General features: G+C 41.1%; 1 protein-coding gene across 44 annotated transcripts in view; it reads right to left on the reverse strand.

Annotated features, from left to right (window-relative positions):
• PTPRD (protein tyrosine phosphatase receptor type D) overlaps positions 1–20,542 on the reverse strand; it is a 1,647,138-nt gene that overhangs the window by 604,466 nt on the left and 1,022,130 nt on the right. For all 44 annotated transcript variants that reach the window (XM_074953350.1, XM_074953349.1, XM_074953347.1 and 41 more), the window contains one exon: positions 12,747–12,789. The gene's annotated coding sequence lies outside the window, so the exon portion shown is untranslated. The remainder of the gene's footprint in view (positions 1–12,746; positions 12,790–20,542) is intronic.

Below are 20,542 nucleotides of genomic sequence, written 5' to 3' on the forward strand. Positions count from 1 at the left end.
ACTTGCTTTAGAATCCATTTGAGTCTTTGCTTAAAATAATACATAACTACATTTTACTTTGTTTCTAGCAGTCTGTGAAACAGGCACTATCAGCTCCAACACAGGACATCAGGACAACAGCACAAAAAGAAGGGATAATAGCTAACAGGTTTTTTTTTTTTTTTTTAAACAATAAGACTTCAAGTGTATTTAGTGCTGGTGCTCTCAGACTGACAGCGCGGCAGAATGAAACCCTTTATCTTCGGCACAGCCATTGGCCATCTTAATCCGGTTTTGGAAGGATCACCTCTAGAAGCAAGAGGTAAAATCTTCTTCGATATTGGGGTTCTCAACCTTGGGCTTCCCGAACAAATTTAAGGGCATTACATTCAACCTTCCCTTCCCAAAATGCAAAACTGGAGGGTGTTCTAGCTAGATCCAGGCGACATAGATGGGGAATCACACCTAAGTTGTGAAGGCTAGTAATTAATAGCGGATATTGGTCCTTTTGATAGAGGGAGTATATTACTTCTGTTGTCTCCTCTGGCTGCTTCCTGTAGCCCACCATCATCTCCTCAGTCTTATCTAGGTTGAGCATTAGCCAGCTTGCATTCATCCATGCACCAGTCTCAGCTAGTCATTGACTAAGCTGCTGAACCCATGTCATTGAAGGTGGATGAGACAGAGACTAAGTTGGGTGTCGTCAGAATGCTGAAAACATTGCATCTTGTGCTTTCTTACTAAGCCCGCAAACAGTTTAAGATACATGTTGGACAGGAGGGGTGACAAAACAGCACACGGAGGTACCCCACGCTTTTGTAAGATGTTTCTCTTTTTCTCTGTCCTTGATGCCACTTCTGCTCTTATCTGACCCCTCCACCCCACTCACAGTCAGGTATTCTTGCTTTTCTGATATTCTTCATTAGTTGTGGGGGTTCAGCTGTTACCCCTCATGCTCCTGGGATCCACTGGGTCAGAAGTGCACAAGGCATTTTGAGGCCTCTCTGGCCTTGAAGAAAGCAGCCAGTACAGCAGTTTGTCCGATCTGGCACATCATGTCAGAAAAACACCTGCATATGAATGGGAATGGTGGGAGACAGCTGAGAGGCAGGTGGAGTAACAAAGCATGGACTAGGGAAGGGAGGGAAAGTGACCTTTTGATGAATCTGAAATATCAGCAAAAGAAGCCTGAGCACAGAACAAATGATGGACTCAGGAAAGGCAAGGCATTGGGAGAATGGCCTGACTCATCAGATCTCAGGTTGGGGATGGAAGAGGGAAGACATATCAGACAAGAAAGGTAAAGTAGAGAAAAGAAGCATGGAGTACATAATTGCAAGGTCCCTAGCCACCTACTTTCAGACCTTAAAAACATTTAGCTCATTTTGGATTGTGCACAGACCTGAGTTTCAAGAAGGATTTGATTTTGACGAGTTGGTCCATTTTTTCATGCTAGCCTATTAGGCTCAAGTAATATGGTAATGGTTCTGAAATTAAAAATTTTTTAGTACTCGTTATAATTCAGCAGCTATTGTTTTCAGCTATTACCTACAAGTTACCTGTATAAACTTTCTACAGGCAATGCCTCTGAATAATCAATGTAGGTGCAGCATCTATCCATACTGAAAAGTGAGACTATTCCTAGCTTTTCTTTGGCTTTTTCAGGTTATCCATTAGCTAATGCAAACTGACTTGATGTAATTAACTGGGATGTGTTAAAAAAAAATGAAATGTGAAAAAGTATATACTTTATATATTATATATTGTGTGAGCAGGTGTAAAAAGGAGGTGAAAAATAGGCATTTCTCCCCCGCCTCAGAAGTGAGCAGCAGCAGATTTTAGGTTGTCTGCACATTTTATTAGGATTTTGGTGGAAGTTGTTATGTCTATTGGGCCTCCCAGGAAAGCAATCCAAACTTATTAGGAGACTGTGGAGATTGCCTTGGGTGGCGGATATAATAGCTGGAGCCACTGCTGCAGGATGTTGGGTTGGGGCTGCTCGGGCCGGCCCGAAGCTGGGGCTGTTCCAGCCGGCTGGTGCGAGTGGGGCTGGGAACTGCTGCTGCGGGCCACTGGGCTGGGGCTGGGAGCCACTGTCGCAGGACACTGGGCTGGGGTTGCTCTGACCAGCCAGGGCAAGGGGTCGGTTGGCTGGCGCAGCTGGGGCTGCTCAGGCCAGGGCTCGGGTCAGTTGGCCGACTGGCTGGGGCTGGCCTGGGGTTGCTCTGGCGGTGGTGGTGGGGGAGGGTGGCTCGGGGTTGGCTACGGCAGGGGAAAAGGGGGCTCAGTGCTCCTGCTGCAGGGGGCGGGACCATGGGACTAACATCCCCGAAGGACTGCGTGTCCACTTGCTGCCCATGGTTATAGAACCTGGTTAGTTCTAGTACTATATAATTTAATGGATTTATTTAATGTTTTGCACTGTGCTCATCAATTTATTACTCAAGCACACATGCAAAAGTGAAAAAACAAATGAACAAAACAGTCTAGACACCTATCAATGAACTATTATAATAATTTGAGATATGTCCTGCTTAAACTAGGATTCAGGGCCTGTTTGCCTCAGTGCACAGACTTTTTTAAACAAGACTGGAACAGAGTGGTTACACAAAGAAAAAGAATAGATCTCTAAATGAATAAACAGCAAAATAAGCATTAAAATATATATTATTAAGCTGTGTAATGATCACCAGTTTGATTGTAGGGGAGAAGTCAGCTGAAATAATGTCTGTGATTACAGAAAAAAGAAAAAAAAAATCCAACAGCAGCACCCAACTAAGGCAAACAACAGCCAAAAATTCAAATGTATTATTAAGATACAGAGTGCCCACAGCTCACGTTATTAATTCCTGAAGTCTACACCATAATCTCTCTTTTTTAGTCACCACAGGTTCAATTAATTCAAAAAAGTAAATGGCATATTAATGACTGGTTTAATAAATCAGGTACAGTTACAGTCCCAAATATGTTTAGATTCACAGCTTCACTTAATTTTCTGTCTGGTAAACACAAAGGTAATATTTCTATTAAATCCAACATGGTCGTACCTTAAAGATCATGGGTAAATTCCCATACTGCAGTTTCAAAAGCAATAGGGGGCTAGATCTTCAGCTGGTGCAAATCCTCAGTTGGTGCCAATTTAAGCCATCTGAGGATATGACCCAGTGTTTTTACCCAGGAAGTAAATGGCAACATTCAAAAGAAGCCATTTCCTTTAGTGGAAAATGCACATTTTAATCCATAAAAGCAAACTATGTTAAGCTAAAGCTAAGATTTCAGTTCTGCCCTTACATAAGTGGGTGACTTCTCATTGAAGTCAATGGGAGTTGTACCCATTTATATGAAGGCAGAGCTAATCCCCTTGGCTAGATAGCTTAGCTTTCATCAGGAAATTACAAAATTAAGATAGCACAAGCAAACCGAATGCTGTGCCTTTATGCATACTTATGATAAACCAAGCAGTCCTTCAATTACACGGTCACATGCGATAAAGCTATATTTTATCATGCATTAACCATGAACAGTGGCTACACATGTAGCATCTTGTAATTTGTTTAATTCTTGCGTAGTTATACTTTTTTAATTGATTTAGTGATCTAAAATCTTTTACTACAGATTATTTACATGATAAACTCTCAAGCTATACATTTTTAATAAATAAGTCAGCAGCCATAAACTACACACATTCTTTATAACTGGTAATCAACCTTCCACATATGCATTTCTGGAGATGAGGCAGTTAACTACAAAACTAATTTTTACACCAATAAAGGTTCACTATTACTCTGTATTGGTTTTCCTGTTCTATAATATGATGTGTAAGTATGGTTTCCTGTGTGCTTTTCATATATATATGACTTCCATGGATTTGTTCTCTGGCATAGATAGAGTAGATCAAAGTATTATAAGAGTTTATGTACTTGTACCTACAGATGTAGAGAGATATAAACCAGAATGTCATATTATTTAAGCAGCAGTAGTGATTGTATAACTAAAAATGGTATCAAACTCAAAGGGATATGTAATGCATATGTTCAAAAAGATAGAGTTAAGCTTGCGTGCGCAACTTTAACAATTGTGGGTCTACTCATGCTAAATCTTGCAACCTTTCTCTAATATTTTGTTTTTAAATTAAATTTCTTAGTGTTTTTTTTTAAAGGGAAAGATAGAAAAATAAAATTGTACTGTATGGAACTATTTGACTAGACACATGCTACGAGAATCATAGAATCATAGAATATCAGAGTTGGAAGGGACCTCTGGAGGTCATTTAGTCCAACCCCCTGCCCAGAGCAGGACCAATCCCCAACTAAATCATCCCAGCTAGAGCTTTGTCAAGTCTGACCTTAAAAACTTCTAAGGAAGGGGATTCCACCACCTCCCTAGGTAACGCATTCCAGTGTTTCACCACCCTCCTAGTGAAAAGGTTTTTCCTAATATCCAATCTAAATCTCCCCCACTGCAACTTGAGACCATTACTCCTTGTCCTGTCATCTGCTTTCACTGAGAATAGTCTAGATCCATCCTCTCTGGATCCACCTTTCAGGTAGTTGAAAGCAGCTATCAAATCCCCCCCTCATTCTTCTCTTCCATAGATTAAACAATCCCAGTTCCCTCAGCCTCTCCTCATAATTCATGTGTTCCAGACCTCTAATCATTTTTGTTGCCCTTCGCTGGACTATCTCCAATTTCTCCACATCTTTCTTGTAGTGTGGGTCCCAAAACTGGACACAGTACTCCAGATGAGGCCTCACCAATGTCGAATAGAGGGGAACGATCACGTCCCTCGATCTGCTGGCAATGCCGCTACTTATACATCCCAAAATGCCATTCGCCTTCTTGGCAACAAGGGCACACTGTTGACTCATATCCAGCTTCTCGTCCACTGTAACCCCTAGATCCTTTTCTGCAGAACTGCTGCCTAGCCATTCAGTCCCTAGTCTGTAGTGGTGCATTGGATTTTTCCATCCTAAGTGCAGGACTCTGCACTTGTCCTTGTTGAACCTCATCAGATTTCTTTTGGCCCAATCCTCCAATTTGTCTAGGTCCCTCTGTATCCTATCCCTACCCTCCAGCGTATCTACCACTCCTCCCAGTTTAGTGTCATCCTCAAACTTGCTGAGGGTGCAATCCACACCATCCTCCAGATCATTTATGAAGATATTGAACAAAACCAGCCCCAGGACCGACCCTTGGGGCACTCCGCTAGATACCGGCTGTCAACTAGACATGGAGCCATTGATCACTACCGTTGAGCCCGACAATCTAGCCAATTTTCTACCCACCTTGTAGTGCATCCATCCAGCCCATACTTCTTTAATTTGCTGACAAGAATACCGTGGGAGACCGTGTCAAAAGCTTTGCTAAAGTCAAGGAATAACATGTCCACTACTTTCCCTTCATCCACAGAACCAGTTATCTCATCATAGAAGGCAATTAGATTAGTCAGGCATGACTTTCCCTTGGTGAATCCATGCTGACTGTTCCTGATCACTTTCCTCTCCTCTAAGTGCTTCAGAATTGATTCCTTGAGGACATGCTGCATGATTTTTCCGGGGACTGAGGTGAGGCTGACTGGCCTGTAGTTCCCAGGATCCTCCTCCTTCCCTTTTTTAAAGATTGGCACTACATTCGCCTTTTTTCAGTCTTCTGGGACTTCCCCCGATCGCCACGAGTTTTCAAAGATAATGGCCAATGGCTCTGCAATCACATTCGCCAATTCCTTTAGCACTCTCGGATGCAACGCATCCGGCCCCATGGACTTGTGCACGTCCAGCTTTTCTAAATAATCCAGAACCACTTCTTTCTCCACAGAGGGCTGGTCACCTCCTCCCCGTGCTGTGCTGCCCAGTGCAGTAGTCTGGGAGCTGACCATGTTCGTGAAGACAGAGGCAAAAAAAGCAATGAGTACATTAGCTTTTTCCACAGCCTCTGTCACTAGGTTGCCTCCCTCATTCAGTAAGGGGCCCACACTTTCCTTGACTTTCTTCTTGTTGCCAACATACCTGAAGAAATCCTTCTTGTTACTCTTAACATCTCTCGCTAGCTGCAACTCCAGGTGTGATTTAGCCTTCCTGATTTCATTCCTACATGCCCGAGCAATATTTTTATACTCATCCCTGGTCATTTGTCCAATCTTCCACTTCTTGTAAGCTTCTTTTTTGTGTTTAAGATCAGCAAGGATTTCACTGTTAAGCCAAGCTGGTCGCCTGCCATATTTACTATTCTTTCTACACATCGGGATGGTTTGTCCCTGTAACCACAATAAGGATTCTTTAAAATACAGCCAGCTTTCCTGGACTCCTTGCCCCCTGGTGTTATTCTCCCAGGGGATCCTGCCCATCAGTTCCCTGAGGGAGTCAAATTCTGTTTTTCTGAAGTCCAGGGTCCATATTCTGCTGCTCTCCTTTCTTCCCTGTGTCAGGATCCTGAACTCAACCATCTCATGGTCACTGCCTCCCAGGTTCCCATCCACTTTTGCTTCCCCTACTAATTCTTCTTGGTTTGTGAGCAGCAGGTCAAGAAGAGCTCCGCCCCTAGTTGGTTCCTCCAGCACTTGCACCAGGAAATTGTCCCCTACACTTTCCAAAAACTTCCTGGATTGTCTGTGCACCACTGTATTGCTCTCCCAGCAGATATCAGGATGATTGAAGTCACCCATGAGAACCAGGGCGTGCAATCTAGTAGCTTCTGCGAGTTGCTGGAAGAAAGTCTCGTCCACCTCATCCCCCTGGTCCGATGGTCTATAGCAGACTCCCACCACGACATCACCCTTGTTGCTCACGCTTCTAAACTTAATCCAGAGACTCTCAGGTTTTTCTGCAGTTTCATACTTGAGCTCTGAGCAGTCGTACTGCTCCCTTACATACAGTGCAACTCCCCCACCTTTTCTGGCCTCCCTGTCCTTCCTGAATAGTTTATACCCATCCATGACAGTACTCCAGTCATGCAAGTTATCCCACCAAGTCTCTGTTATTCCAATCACATCATAATTCCCTGACTTTGCCAGGACCTCCAGTTCTCCCTGCTTGTTTCCCAGGCTTTGTGCATTTGTATACAGGCACTTGAGATAACCCGCTGATCGCCCCTCATTCTCAGTATGAGGCAGGAGCCCTCCCCTCTCACACGCTCCTGCTCGTGCTTCCTCCTGGTATCCCTCTTCCCCACCTACCTCAGGGCTTTGGTCTCCTTCCCCTGGTGAACCTAGTTTAAAGCCCTCCTCACTAGGTTAGCCAGCCTGCTCACGAAGATGCTCTTCCCTCTCTTCGTTAGGTAGAGCCTGTCTCTGCCTAGTACTCCTCCTTCTTGGAACACCATCCCGTGGTCAAAGAATCCAAAGCCTTCTCTCCGACACCACCTGCGTAGCCATTCATTGACTTCCACGATTCGATGATCCCTACCCCGGCCTTTTCCTTCCACGGGGAGGATGGACGAGAACACCACTTGCGCCTCATACTCCTTCCCAGAGCCACGTAGTCTGCAGTGATCCGCTCAAAGTCATTCTTGGCAGTATCATTGGTGCCCACGTAGAAAAGCAGGAAGGGGTAGCGGTGCGAGGGCTTGATGAGCCTCGGCAGACTCTCCGTCACATCGCAAACCTTAGCCCCTGGCAAGCAGCAGACTTCTCTGTTTTCCCGGTCAGGGCGGCAGATAGATGACTCAGTCCCCCTGAGGAGAGAGTCCCCGACCACCACCACCCATATTTAATAGCATAAATACATAACTGTACCTTTACTCTTTATCTTTATCAGTTGTACTCTTTCATAAGCTAAATAAATTGATCATCTTGAGTCTCTCATCATAAAGTGCATTTGCTAAATAAATTGATCATCTTGAGTCTCTCATCATAAAGTGCATTTGCCAGACCTCAAATCTCTCTGAACCTGCTCCCATTTTTCAATTTTCTCTTTTCTCTGGTGCTCAGCTATAGTCTCAACAATCCACATTGCAGTATCTCACTGATGAGCAGACCATTGTCATGATAAACTCTAATGTGAACAGGAACTATATACAGAAATTAGGTGACAAACTTTCTGCTCTCTGTGTAGCTTCAGTCTGCAACTGCCCTATCCTGGGCTTCTTTGTGTCTGCTCCCAGCAGGAAGTGTGTCCCAGGAAACCAAAGACTGTATATAGAGTGGTTTCAGAGTAGCAGCCGTGTTAGTCTGTATCCGCAAAATGAACAGGAGTACTTGTGGCATCTTAGAGACTAACAAATTTATTTGAGCATAAGCTCACGAAAGCTTATGCTCAAATAAATTTGTTAGTCTCTAAGGTGCCACAAGTACTCCTTTTCTTTTTGTATATAGAGTGTACAGGAAGTCTACACTTCCTGGAGAACTTATTCCACAGCACATCTTCCCATTTTAGATCCCTTTTTAATATGCCCTGAGTAATTTAATAGTTTTTGTTTAAATTATCAAACTATTACAAATACACTAACTGACTTAACTGTTCAGTTTGCTTAAACACAATGCTAACAAGTCTTGATCAGTCTTTCAGGATGTTTCAGCAATCTTCCTAGTCTGCTGTATTGCAAGCCCTCTTTAGTCAAATTTCTTTATTGTAATATTTTTTTGATTGTACTTTCCTAGTCTTTTACTCACTATCACAGACTCCTTAATCATCCTTTGTTTTTGTCCTATATCTAGTAATTGAGCATTTATAGGTCTACGGTAGAGGAGTTCAGGAGGTGACTTTCCATGATATGCTATGCATCCGATGAAGTGAGCTGTAGCTCACGAAAGCTCATGCTCAAATAAACTGGTTAGTCTCTAAGGTGCCACAAGTACTCCTTTTCTTTTTTCTTTTTACGAATACAGACTAACATGGCTGTTACTCTGAAACCTGTCATATTGCAGTGGTTATCTCTATAGTTGAGCAGTGCTAAATGTGTATCTTCTCTTGTATCTATTGCTTTTTTGTGCAAGTTCTTCACTATATGTACTCCATATTCAGCTAATCCATTGGCTCTAATATATATGGGAAGATATACAGTGGTGAGCTGGAGCCAGTTCGCGCGAACCGGTTGTTAAATTTAGAAGCCGGTTGTTAAAGGGGTGGGCAAACTGCGGCCCGCAGGACCATCCTGCCCGGGGAGGCTCCCTTGTGAATTTTTACTTACTCAGCAGGACTGCGAGCCTTCGGCAGCACTTCGGCGGCGGGCCCTTCACTCGCTCCGAGCCTTCGTCGGCATTCAGTGCCGCCAAAGACCCAGAGCGACTGAAGGACATGCCCCGAAATGCCGCCAAAGGCTCGGAGCGACTGAAGGAACTGGTTCTTCAGCTTCTGGCAGTTCATCACTGAAGATATATATGTCTCATGTCATGATGAATATCATACATGTTAGCAAAGTTCAGGAATTCCCTATTGTTGAACTGTGGTTGTTGTCAGTTATTACTGTTCTTGGAATTCCATGCCATGCAAATACAGATTTAATGTGCCTGACAACTGTTGCTGCTGTGGTATATTCAAGTGAGATTACTTCTGGGAAATTAATAAAGTAGTCCATTATAACCAGGTCTTATGATCATGTCTGCCCAAGTTGAACTTGTCAGTTCCAACTTTGTCCCATAGAACTCCAAGTTGTTTGCATGGTAACGCTGGTTCCTTCTGCTAAGAATGTCTGTACTTTTGTACACCTGCTCACCATTTACCAGAAAGTTATTATTATTTCCTCAGTAAGTAATTGCAGATTTTCCATCATTTATGAAAGGCCTCTGATGATAGATGATACAGAATGATAGCAGAATCTCAACAAAGCCTTGCTTTATCATCATACCACACATGGTTATTTTGAAACCCTGATAACATATGCCTAGATTAATACTAGTGCTGCTATCTGATTTATTAATAATTTGTGCTGATTTTCTTCTTTCCTGCTCCCTCTCCCGTAATATGCTGTGTCTTAGCAACCTTTCATTTGCTCTTGGACAATTATAATTTAGTAATTAGAAATAATAGAACCTTTTGACTAGTTAAAATAATGTCTCTGCTCATTTCTTAATTCATGTACAATCCAGACTCCCTATGATTAGGTGATCCTGATTTATCTTTTTCCTTGGACACTTAAATCTAAATATAAAATGAAATCTATCAAAGGCAGGCTGAAGTGAAGACATCCTTTTGTGGCAAAGAAAACCTCATCAACCAGAGAGAATTTTTTTCCCCTGCATAACACGCTGTGCCAGGTGAAAGGAAAGAGGAAAAAAAGTATATTATATAACTGTCAGTTTTTATAACATCATAGGCTTTCATGAAGATTCAATATTCTAAGTGATGTCATAGCCGCCTCAGGAGGATGAATACTTGTATGCTGCATAAGATAGTGATTCATTACTATGATGGCACAGAAATGGAAATGCATTACTTACAGCATCAAGAGCTAACTCAGACTCACTGGGATTTCAGTGATTCCATGTCAACTTGTCTTAGAACTGCTTTTAAGTCTTTTGTTCATGGAGGACATCAGAAAATAATGACATCAAAAACACATCGTGAGAGACAGTCTCTGCCCCAAAGATCTTACAGTCTAAATAGACAAGACAAAGGGTAGGGAGGGGAGTCAGAAGCACAGAGAAGTGAAGTGACTTGCCCAGGTCACGCAGCAGGTCAGTAGCAGGGCTGGGATTAGAACCCAGATTTCCTGACTCTCACAATCTGGTGCCCTCTCCACTAAACCTACCTGATTTGTGGCTGTAGACAGGTAGTTAGAGTCTTAAATGTTGGCAATGTATTCTCAGTTGAGACAGAACATTTAAAGGTTCTTTTAAAAGTCTTTGTTTTTTAAGATGTTCAGTTATGTCAGATTTTAACCTATAAATCAAAAAGGGCAGGTCCTCGTGTCCTGTCCGAAACGTCCATATCCCCAGTCCCCCCCCCTACAGAAGGGGAAGAAAAAAAATCTTCTCAGACATAAGGACTATTTGTATTAATTATTTTTTAAGAAGTGTGTGCACAGGATTTATTCCAACATAGATTATGAGGACTGGATTTTCTCGTTCAAAAGCATACTGATATATAACCATCAGCTGAAATAGGATCACATAGGCACATCCCAGTTAAATTAACTACACATATCAGAGTAGCAGCTGTGTTAGTCTGTATCGCAAAAAGGAAAGGAGTACTTGTGGCACCTTAGAGACTAAAATTTATTTGAGCATAAGCTTTCAGTTTATGCTCAAATAAATTTGTTAGTCTCTAAGGTGCCACAAGTACTCCTTTTCTTCTAACTACAGGTAGTAATCTAAAATCTTTGACCCTTTCCTAACTCTCTCTTGTATTTGTAGGTCCCATTTTATTGATACGCTCCCCACCACCCATCTTGCTCAATGAGGATTTGTTTGCCTGCTCAGTTTACTCTGCTCTCTATTTCATTCTATACAGAGATACCAGCAAAGAACGGCTGAAGGAAGTGTTGAGAGAGGAGCCTGCCACCAATGGCTTCTCACCTGCTAAAAAAAGCAGCCTCCAGTGATGGCAAGAAAACATTATTTAAAAGCTGTCAACATACAGGCTGATTTTAAAAACTGAGGACAACCCTGGCTGAAATGGGACTCCGAGCAATTATACCTAAATATGGCACCAGTTTTGACTTTAGAGTTTCCATTTATTGCAACATGTAGGAAATATAAAAACAAACTTTAAATAATATAAAAAGAAAAGGAGTAGTTGTGGCACCTTAGCGACTAACCAATTTATTTGAGCATAAGCTTTCGTGAGCTACAGCTCACTTCATCGGTAGCTCACGAAAGCTTATGCTCAAATAAATTGGTTAGTCTCTAAGGTGCCACAAGTACTCCTTTTCTTTTTGCGAATACAGACTAACACGGCTGCTACTCTGAAACCTTTAAATAATATAATTCTTACTGGCCTAACAGAGAAATAGAAACAAACAACTGAGACACCATCCTTCACCATATGCCTGGCTTGTACATTTTGTAGCCTGACTGGCAAATGGTAAATCACTGTTCACATCTTAGGTAAATCGAAATAAGACAGGTATCATGCATTGCAGATTAAAAGTTATCGATGTACACATACAATAATTAATACTTCACTTCATTGATTTGAGTTGCTGGTTAGTTTTAACATGCTGCTGTAATCGGATATATTCTCATTAAGGACTTAATCCAATTCCTATTCAAGTCAATGGAAAGAAACAGGAAAGGGAGTTGAAAGAGGCCCAAAGTGTTTGATAATCAGATTTCTTCACAATTGAAATACAGAATTGTCTTTAAAAGAATGTAAGAATTTACATGTAAACTTTCAAGTAGCTGTGATATGCAGAACACATGTTTACAAGAACCCATGAAGTGTTTTGCTGATTTACTGAATCTGACACCAAACAGAAAAGCTATAAAGGCTCAAAAGCAACCTTTTGTTTGTTTGTTTACTTATTCTACTCACTAACTACATTTCCATTTAATTTGCAGCATACCTGACAAACCCACTTTGGGATTAAGACTCTTGTCCTTTGTTCCAAAAAGCCTGAAAAAATCTAAACTGTGATCTCACCCCTGGCCCCTCCAGACTCCTTTGAACAAGATTTCACTGCAAAAGCCACCGCTCGAAACAATGTGCTGTTTCCCACCTACAGGAATCTTAAAAATAATACTCTTTCCAACAACTGCTAGAGGATGCCAAGTACAAGACAAATTTTAGATTTACACCAAGAAATCCATGCCAAAAATTAGTGATATTCCCCTTAAGAAAAAAGTTGAACTGTAACCATAAACACGTTGAAATACATCATACGTAAAATCTTACTTTGGTTTCTTCAGAATCTGCTGATGTCCACCGGACTTCTCACCTAAGGAAAAAAGACAGAATGATCAAGTTTTGGGAAATGCCTAATATATTTTCCATTAGAGAGTTTCTAAAAGAAGGTCAAGAACAAGCAACAACATTTTTATATTTTACCTTGAATCTCAGCTGCCCACTGAATGCATCCGATGAAGTGAGCTGTAGCTCACGAAAGCTTATGCTCAAATAAATTTGTTAGTCTCTAAGGTGCCACAAGTACTCCGTTTCTTTTTGTGAATACAGACTAACACGGCTGCTACTCTGAAACAGTACATGTTAGTCATTCAGTATCTAACAGCAAAGGATACTGACTGATGTTTTTACAGTGTGCGTAGAAGAAAAGGTATTTTCATTCATTTATATAAAGCAGACAACTATTTGGGTTACAAATAAAACAAAGTCTGACATATAAAAGAGAAAACAAAATCCTCTGTAATGAATTACCATCACCTTCCACATGTTAGTCTATGAAGAGAGACATAATATCTGCTTTATATGCATGATATTACATACTCCAGGCTAGCAGGTAAGGATAATCTGTGTGTACTCTTTGGACTCAATCAACAACAATTTTCATGATCTTTTGGGAAATACAGGTCTGACTGTATACATAGCCCTGAGCATTAAGGACCTGACCCAGTGCCCAGTGAAGTTAATACAAAGCCTCTTGTTGACTCCAATGGACTTTGGATCAGGCTCTAAGAGAAGGATTAATATTAAAAAGGTGCATTTCATTCTCACTGACCAAATGTATTCATTTCCAAAGTATACTACAGATGACAGACTCTACATTCAGAGGCAAAGTTCCTTCAACTTAAATTCCTCTTTTGTGAACAGTAGCTACAGTCTTTAAAATCGGTCTCCTTTAAAACAAAAACATTACAAAGAAAAGAAATACAAAAGCATTGACCTAAACTTTTCAGCAGAGGAATGGACATGAGAAGTGCTCAGATATTATTGTACTAATTATAGAGCAACTACTGGAGCTGACTGGAAATTTTTCAATGAATAGATTTTACTGATAGAAAAAATTTCTTGTGCTCACATTTTTGCCAAAAATACTGACATTTTCCCAGCCAGCCTTAAAATGTCCCTAGAGAGAGAGAGGTAAGTTGTGCTCGTTAGTGGTACACTCAGAAACTTACACAGTTCTGAACCACCTTTGATTAATCAAATCCAATTTTTTTTCCTGCAAATTTTGTAAGGCACAAATACACACTGAACTGTCAACAGTAAATAATATTTGGATAGTACCGTGAATGTCATGCTAACTAAACATATGGGGAAGGCTCTCTAAAGCTGATGCAGTGAGGTGTAACTTGTAACACTGCAAGGACTGAGTCCAATGTAGGGCAGGCAGTACTCTATAATAGCGCCTCCTTCCTTCCAAGACCCTGCCAACAGGAGCAGATTTAACTCCAGTAATGCAAACCCCAAGCATTCAAGTATGAGTCAGGCCTCCAAAAGTCTTGAGGTTGGCTTTAAAATAGTGAGTTTAAAAACAAACAAAAAACCAATAGATTTTAGGCTCTCCCCTTCCTCCCCCGGAAACCGTTTCTGAGCCTTTAGGGTGCCCTTGGGTCATGTTCTCAAGTTTTTTCTCAGAAACCATGAGGGTTAGTAAGATGTGGTCTTTGTTTTTTTTTTTAAACGAAAGCTGAGATTCTCATGTAATGACTAGACTTCAGGAACTGGGGCTTTAAGACAAACACCAAATATCATGAGACTCACAATAAAATTGTAAGAGTTGACAAAAGTGTAACTCCTGTCAGGGGCTCCACAAAAACTCCAGAAGAAGAAGTTACTGCAAAGAGAAGCAGGACACTCCCTGGCAAAAACCCCTTCTTGATCATCCTTGGACCAGGCTGCCCTGCCCATCACCCAAAGCAAGGGAGGCTATGGCTAGTTTCTACAGTTACATTTTCCTCTCCAGTGCATTTTCTGTTACTGGAGCCCTGCCTAGAGCGTGGGAACACGGGTATGCCTTAATGGGACCACTCTGAGCCTGATACCAGTTTGCGCTGCCTCTTTCGTGACCCCATCAACAGCACTGGCCAATCAGGGGGATTAGCAGCAGCAGGACGAGTCACTGCCACAGCCAGTCATTTCTCATTCAGGATGAGGGCTGGTAGAAGCAGGAGGAGAAATGGGAGGGGGATGCTCAGGAGGGACAGGTCCAAGGAGCTGTTTCTGCAGCAGCAGCAGCGGGCCAGAGGCCTAAAGAGATCAGGAACATCACTCCACCCCAGGAAGCCAGCAGGGCTGGTAGCAGCCATCCAGGAGGAGAGGCAGCTCAGGAAGAGGAGAGTGCACCCCAGCACTGAGTGCATTAAAATACATACATTTTGCTTGAAAAGAGACCACTTAAAAAGTGCTTGTCTTAGGGGAAATTTTCACAAGAAACGTTTGAGTTGTGAATTCATATAAAAATGAAGAGACAAAAAATTAAACACCATTTCTGAGAAGTTTTGCATATTATCTGTTCAGCATATGGTAACGTGGCTTTTGATTTCACTGCTGTTTCCCCTCATTCCCCAGCTGCACTACTGTAATAAGTAATATATAATAATAATTTCTATTTAACTACAAAACAATTGGGAGTTTGTGAACATATTACTGCTCTAGCTGTTCCTTTCAACACTATGTCTCCACATCTGCCTCACTAGTAATTCTTCAGGGAAAAAGCTAAGGGTCTGACCCTGAAAGGACTTACATGCCTGAGTAATTTTACTCATGTAAATAGTCCCACTGAAGTCCTGCTCACAGGATCAGAGGCATAAAATAGCCATGAATTAACTTTATCCAGTAAGCGTGCTAGCGGTAGGGGAACTCAGCTTATGTGAGCTGCAGCCTAATTTGGGGTAGGTATTTCCACAACAACTAAAAGAGGAATTAAAGACAGCGATATTTTTAGAAAAAAATAATTAAATATGAAAAGAAGCTGCTGTTGCTCAAATACAATATTTAATGGGCTGGCTGTGGATACAATATTTATTATATTCAGAAGCTAAACATTTATCAATATAAATCAAGAATGGTCTTTCTTTAGATAAAATGGGTAAACAATTTTGCACTGCTTCCTGCACAGCTGTATCTTCTATAGTGCCTGCCACTGTAGTATCTAATTATCTAACTTCTGCTGCCCTTGGGGACCTCCGCAGCTGTAGAGAACGGGTCAAGATTTGCCCCTTTTATACATATTTTGGCTTATGGTCTTTCAATAAAAGTAACATCATCTAATTTGTTTTCTGGATATTCTCAAGTATTTCTCTCCCCTTCATGCATATTTATCCTCCTCTCTACTCACCAACACCCACCATTCTAAAAATCCTGGAGTCATTGTACTTATTTTACACTGTAGTCATGTCTGCCTCACTTCCACCCAGTCCTCTCTCTTTAATGCTCCCACACAGTCTCCTTCTTCCTACTCAATCTTGCAGCTCCCCGTTTTTGGAACAATTTCCCTCTTCCTTAGCACCAAGTGACCTGCGTCCTCTGAACATACACTTCTTTCACGCAGCCTTTCAGTGAGGACCTCACCCATGAGCCACTCTGCTCCCATTTTTTCATTTGATGTTTCTTCCTTATATTATAGTCATGTTTGTTATGGTCCAATCATACAGTTTACTGAGGCAAAAATTCCTATTAAAAGACAAAGGACCAAATTCAGCCCTGGCCACAACTGGCTGCAGCTCCATTAACTTCAATAGAATTGCACCTGCTTAATCTAGATCTGAATTGGGCCCACTGATTTTCAGTGGGCAAATTTTGACCAAGTCAGAATGAAGGACTGCAGAATTGGGCCATTAGATTTCAAAATAGCTGGGTCAGAGAACTTTTAACATTTCTGCAAAGCACATTGTTCACTTAAGGTGAAATTCACCACATGCCGAGGGCCAACACGAGGCCTATGCACCACTTACTTCCCACTCAACACTTCAGTCCTGGAAATATTTATGAACATCTTAACATCATGCACATCAGCAGGCTGACCTCAGTGGGGCTCCTTAAATGTGTAAAGTTAAGCACTGGCATGAGTATCTGGAAGATTCTGGCTGAAGTCCTCAGGATAGGCTTTGTGATGCCTCTCTCTGCTGTGACGAATTTTACCCTTATGATGCACTTTGAATGATTAAGTATAATAATACCCTCTTCAGGAAAAAGTATCTAAGATTGATCTTAGTGTAGCTGAGGCTTGATCAGTGACATGTAAATCCTTAAATCCCCCCCTCTTTATTTTGCTTTCCATCTCTCACTGTGTCACATTACAGCACTTAGTTTCTGGGTTTGTTTCACTGCAACTAATAACTTTACTGGGGAGCGTGACAAGACTGTTCCATTTAGTCTGTGCTCCCTATTTCGCTTCATTTTTCCCAAACGTATTACTTTCCATTTTTTCATATCAGATTGTACTTCCATTTCTTGGTCCAGTCTCCTAAGAGATCTGTATCCCTCTGGATCTAGTTATAGTGTTAGCCATTCTGTGTCTTACTTCCAATGTAATGAACCTCATCCAGATCTGTACCTAATCAAGAGAGATCCCCAGAACCATTTACTGCCTGCTCCCTTCCAGCTAAAGGGGAAAAAAATGAAGAAAAAAAATCAACAAAAATGCGCACTCTGTTTTTAATCCTCTTCTCTAACCAAAAGGTTATAATGATGATGATGATATTACAACTTAACCCTTCATCTTGCTTATGGAAACTCATTAAATGCTTTTTGAAAACCTAAACCTGTAAGATCCAATGTCATTTCCTCCTTCTGTGATAGCAATTACGGTCGGTTCCAAAACCTGTTGAATTTAATGGAAGACTCCTATTAGATTCAAGTGGGCTTTGGCTTGGGCTCTTAATGAACAAAAATAGTTAATTAAGCAAGAGTTTACTATCATAGATCTATGGTGGAAGTCTCCATCCCAAATGGTATCTTTCCTTTTCTTCCCTTATTGAAGCCTAAAAACTGTACCCAGTTGTTTTCCCTAAAGTGATAAATCATGTTTCCTCTAATATTGTTTCAAATACTTTTCCCCAAAAGAAACAAACAGACTACAGTATTAATGCCATGTCTCAATTAATTTTCTGTATAATAGTACTACAGTATGTTTGCCATTTCCAGTCCTTAGGAAATTGCCCATTCCTCAAAAACCAATGTAGCAATGATCTAGAACATCACTGATTTCCTTCAATATATCGCTGTTTAACTTACTTTCTCTTGACACTAGAAAATGCTCTAACCCTGAATGGTTGTCCAGTGGGATAAGGGGATTGTGAAATTCCCTGTTCCTTGAGTACCGTTGCAAAAGGGCTAAGCTAAAATTGCAGTCTGTGTCCTCAGAACCTAAGTTGAATACAATGATAGAATACAGAGAATGCGGAAGGAGGTTGTTTATAGTCACAGGAGCTGGCCAGCAGGCTTTGAAATCTATTATTTTTTTCAGGAAACCCTGAGGGCTGATTTCAAAATATATTGGCTGGCTCTCTTGATTATCCAAACTTTTTGGATGTCACCTGGACATTTTGATAATTGCGGTTCTAGCATAGGAGATGTTTGTGTACACACACAAAAAGAGAGAGATGTGCTACATTATTACATATGAAATCACACTTTGGGATGAGATACAGAATTTATTTTCCTAATTTAGGGTTTGAGCCGCCTTCTCTTATTGTGAACAGCATAACTCACATTATCTTAATGGGAATAGAATAAGACTCATAGGATGCGGAAATATGAGAAGCTGAAGTACACTAATACTAATACAAGTAAGTCATGTATATCACCCTAGGTTGTGATATGTTCTTATTCAAACAATCATGCCACTTTTAATTAAAAAAGAATTTAGAAGATTTTAGTGCTGCTACTTATTGTTTCTATGAGACTATACCATGATCAAGAGGACCTTGTTTTTAATATACTGAAAATGAGTCTAGTCAAGTAGAAATGACTGTGTGGGAAATGAAGACATTTCAAAGCACACCCATGATAGCAATAAGTAATGTCCTTTGTGTCTGGGTGATGATGCAGAAAGGATACGTATAAATGACGGCAGGTACAGAAAAGAATGTGTACCCCCTTTTTATTTGTATATGCAATATAAAAGTAATAATTTTATATAGTATTTCAAAAAGAGACAAACATTAGCCTTTTAAGAGGGAGGGAGCGTGTGTGTGCGCATGTGTGTAGTGGAATAAGTCCAAGTCACAAAGTCTGGATTGGCATATGAACTTTTCCTAAATTTTGTGGTTTTCAGATACTTGGTTTTGTTTCAGGTCCATTTCCAGTAGAGCTGGGTGAATTTTTCAGGGAGAATAGTCTATTCAGAAAATAATGCAGTTTTGGTCAACCCTAAACTATTCACCAATTTGACATGAATAATTTCAACCATTCACAATATGGCCAGAGCAGGAGGTGATGGTGGTGTCGCTTCCCTCACTTATAACCTTTAAGCTGGTCATTAGGGCACTCAGTTAGGGGATGTGACAAATACAATTTTGAATGACCTCTCTGGAACAGACCCAAAAGGGACTTTTTCGATTCCCAGAAAATTCCCCAAACTTTCGGATTTGGGGTTCTACCCAAAAGCCCAACTCTTCCCCCATTTTTAACTGCTTCCGAATCAAAAGATCAGTTATTCGTCCAGCTCTAACCTGTAGAGCACAGTTTCTCTCTCTAATGTGTGCGCGTGCGCGCGCACACACACACACACACACACACACACACACACATCACCGGTTTCCCCTGTTAAAAGAGCATTAAAGGTTGCATAGAGTGAATTAAGCACTAACAATTGAAGAAATGCCAAAGTTAAACTTCATCACACAACCTTAACCACATCCCTTTGTGCATACACATTAACAGTGTTAAGGAAATAGATGATGACCAAGAAGCAAAACAAAACAAAACACAAAGTCAAATATGAAACTGACAAGGCAGGTGTTAAATGTCACTGCTCAAGTAATTCTGTGTTTGCTTTTTTTATCCCCTGTCCTATAATTCATGTGTATATTATCTCTTTCAAGTTCTTGTTCATATATTTATCTGTAAAGCACCTCTCTCTCATATGCACTTTCATACAAGACTCTTTATAAGAGTATTTTAAATAGTTTTTAATTGAGATTTCTGAGGGATTTATTTAACAGAAAAAATAAATTCCACAATCTGGAGCTGTTTGGCTAGATTCCAGTGGAACACCAGGTTGTACCAGGTGATGACAGAGTGTGGAAAGGGCTCCAGTGTAGCCCTGACACACTGAGTACCCACCTTGACTACATGAATGCTGCTGTAATTTGTGTTGGCTGCCCACAACCCCAAAGTGCTGCTCTGTCAGCTTGCATCATGGAAGCATAGGGACTCCCTGGCTGTCCCCCTTAACCTTGGCTACAACTCCTGCCACAGCAGGCAGAAGGAGTAGGGGTGAGGAGCTGAGGGTGGCAAAGGAACAACTATAGAGGCTTTCCACTCCAAGAAATTTCCTGCACAAAGGGATTCCTCCTGTGCCTGATTAAACTGATTTTAGGGCAGCTTTGCCCCACTGGAATTGTGCAATGTTGCCCCTCACAGGATCTGGCCCTAAGAGAGTAATATGCATATAAAATGAAGCAAATTCTGAAAGCTAAATTGTGCCTCTCTCTTAGTGAAATCAATGGGGGTTATATTTATGTATGTATTTGAGGAAAGAATCTAATTCAAGTTGTCTTAACTAGCTCACATGTAAAAGAGACAAGCTTTTGAACTTTGCAGAGCTCTTCTTCAGGTCACTTTGT

The sequence above is a fragment of the Natator depressus genome, chromosome 5 (assembly GCF_965152275.1).
Source record: "Natator depressus isolate rNatDep1 chromosome 5, rNatDep2.hap1, whole genome shotgun sequence".
Lineage (NCBI taxonomy): Eukaryota > Metazoa > Chordata > Testudines > Cheloniidae > Natator > Natator depressus.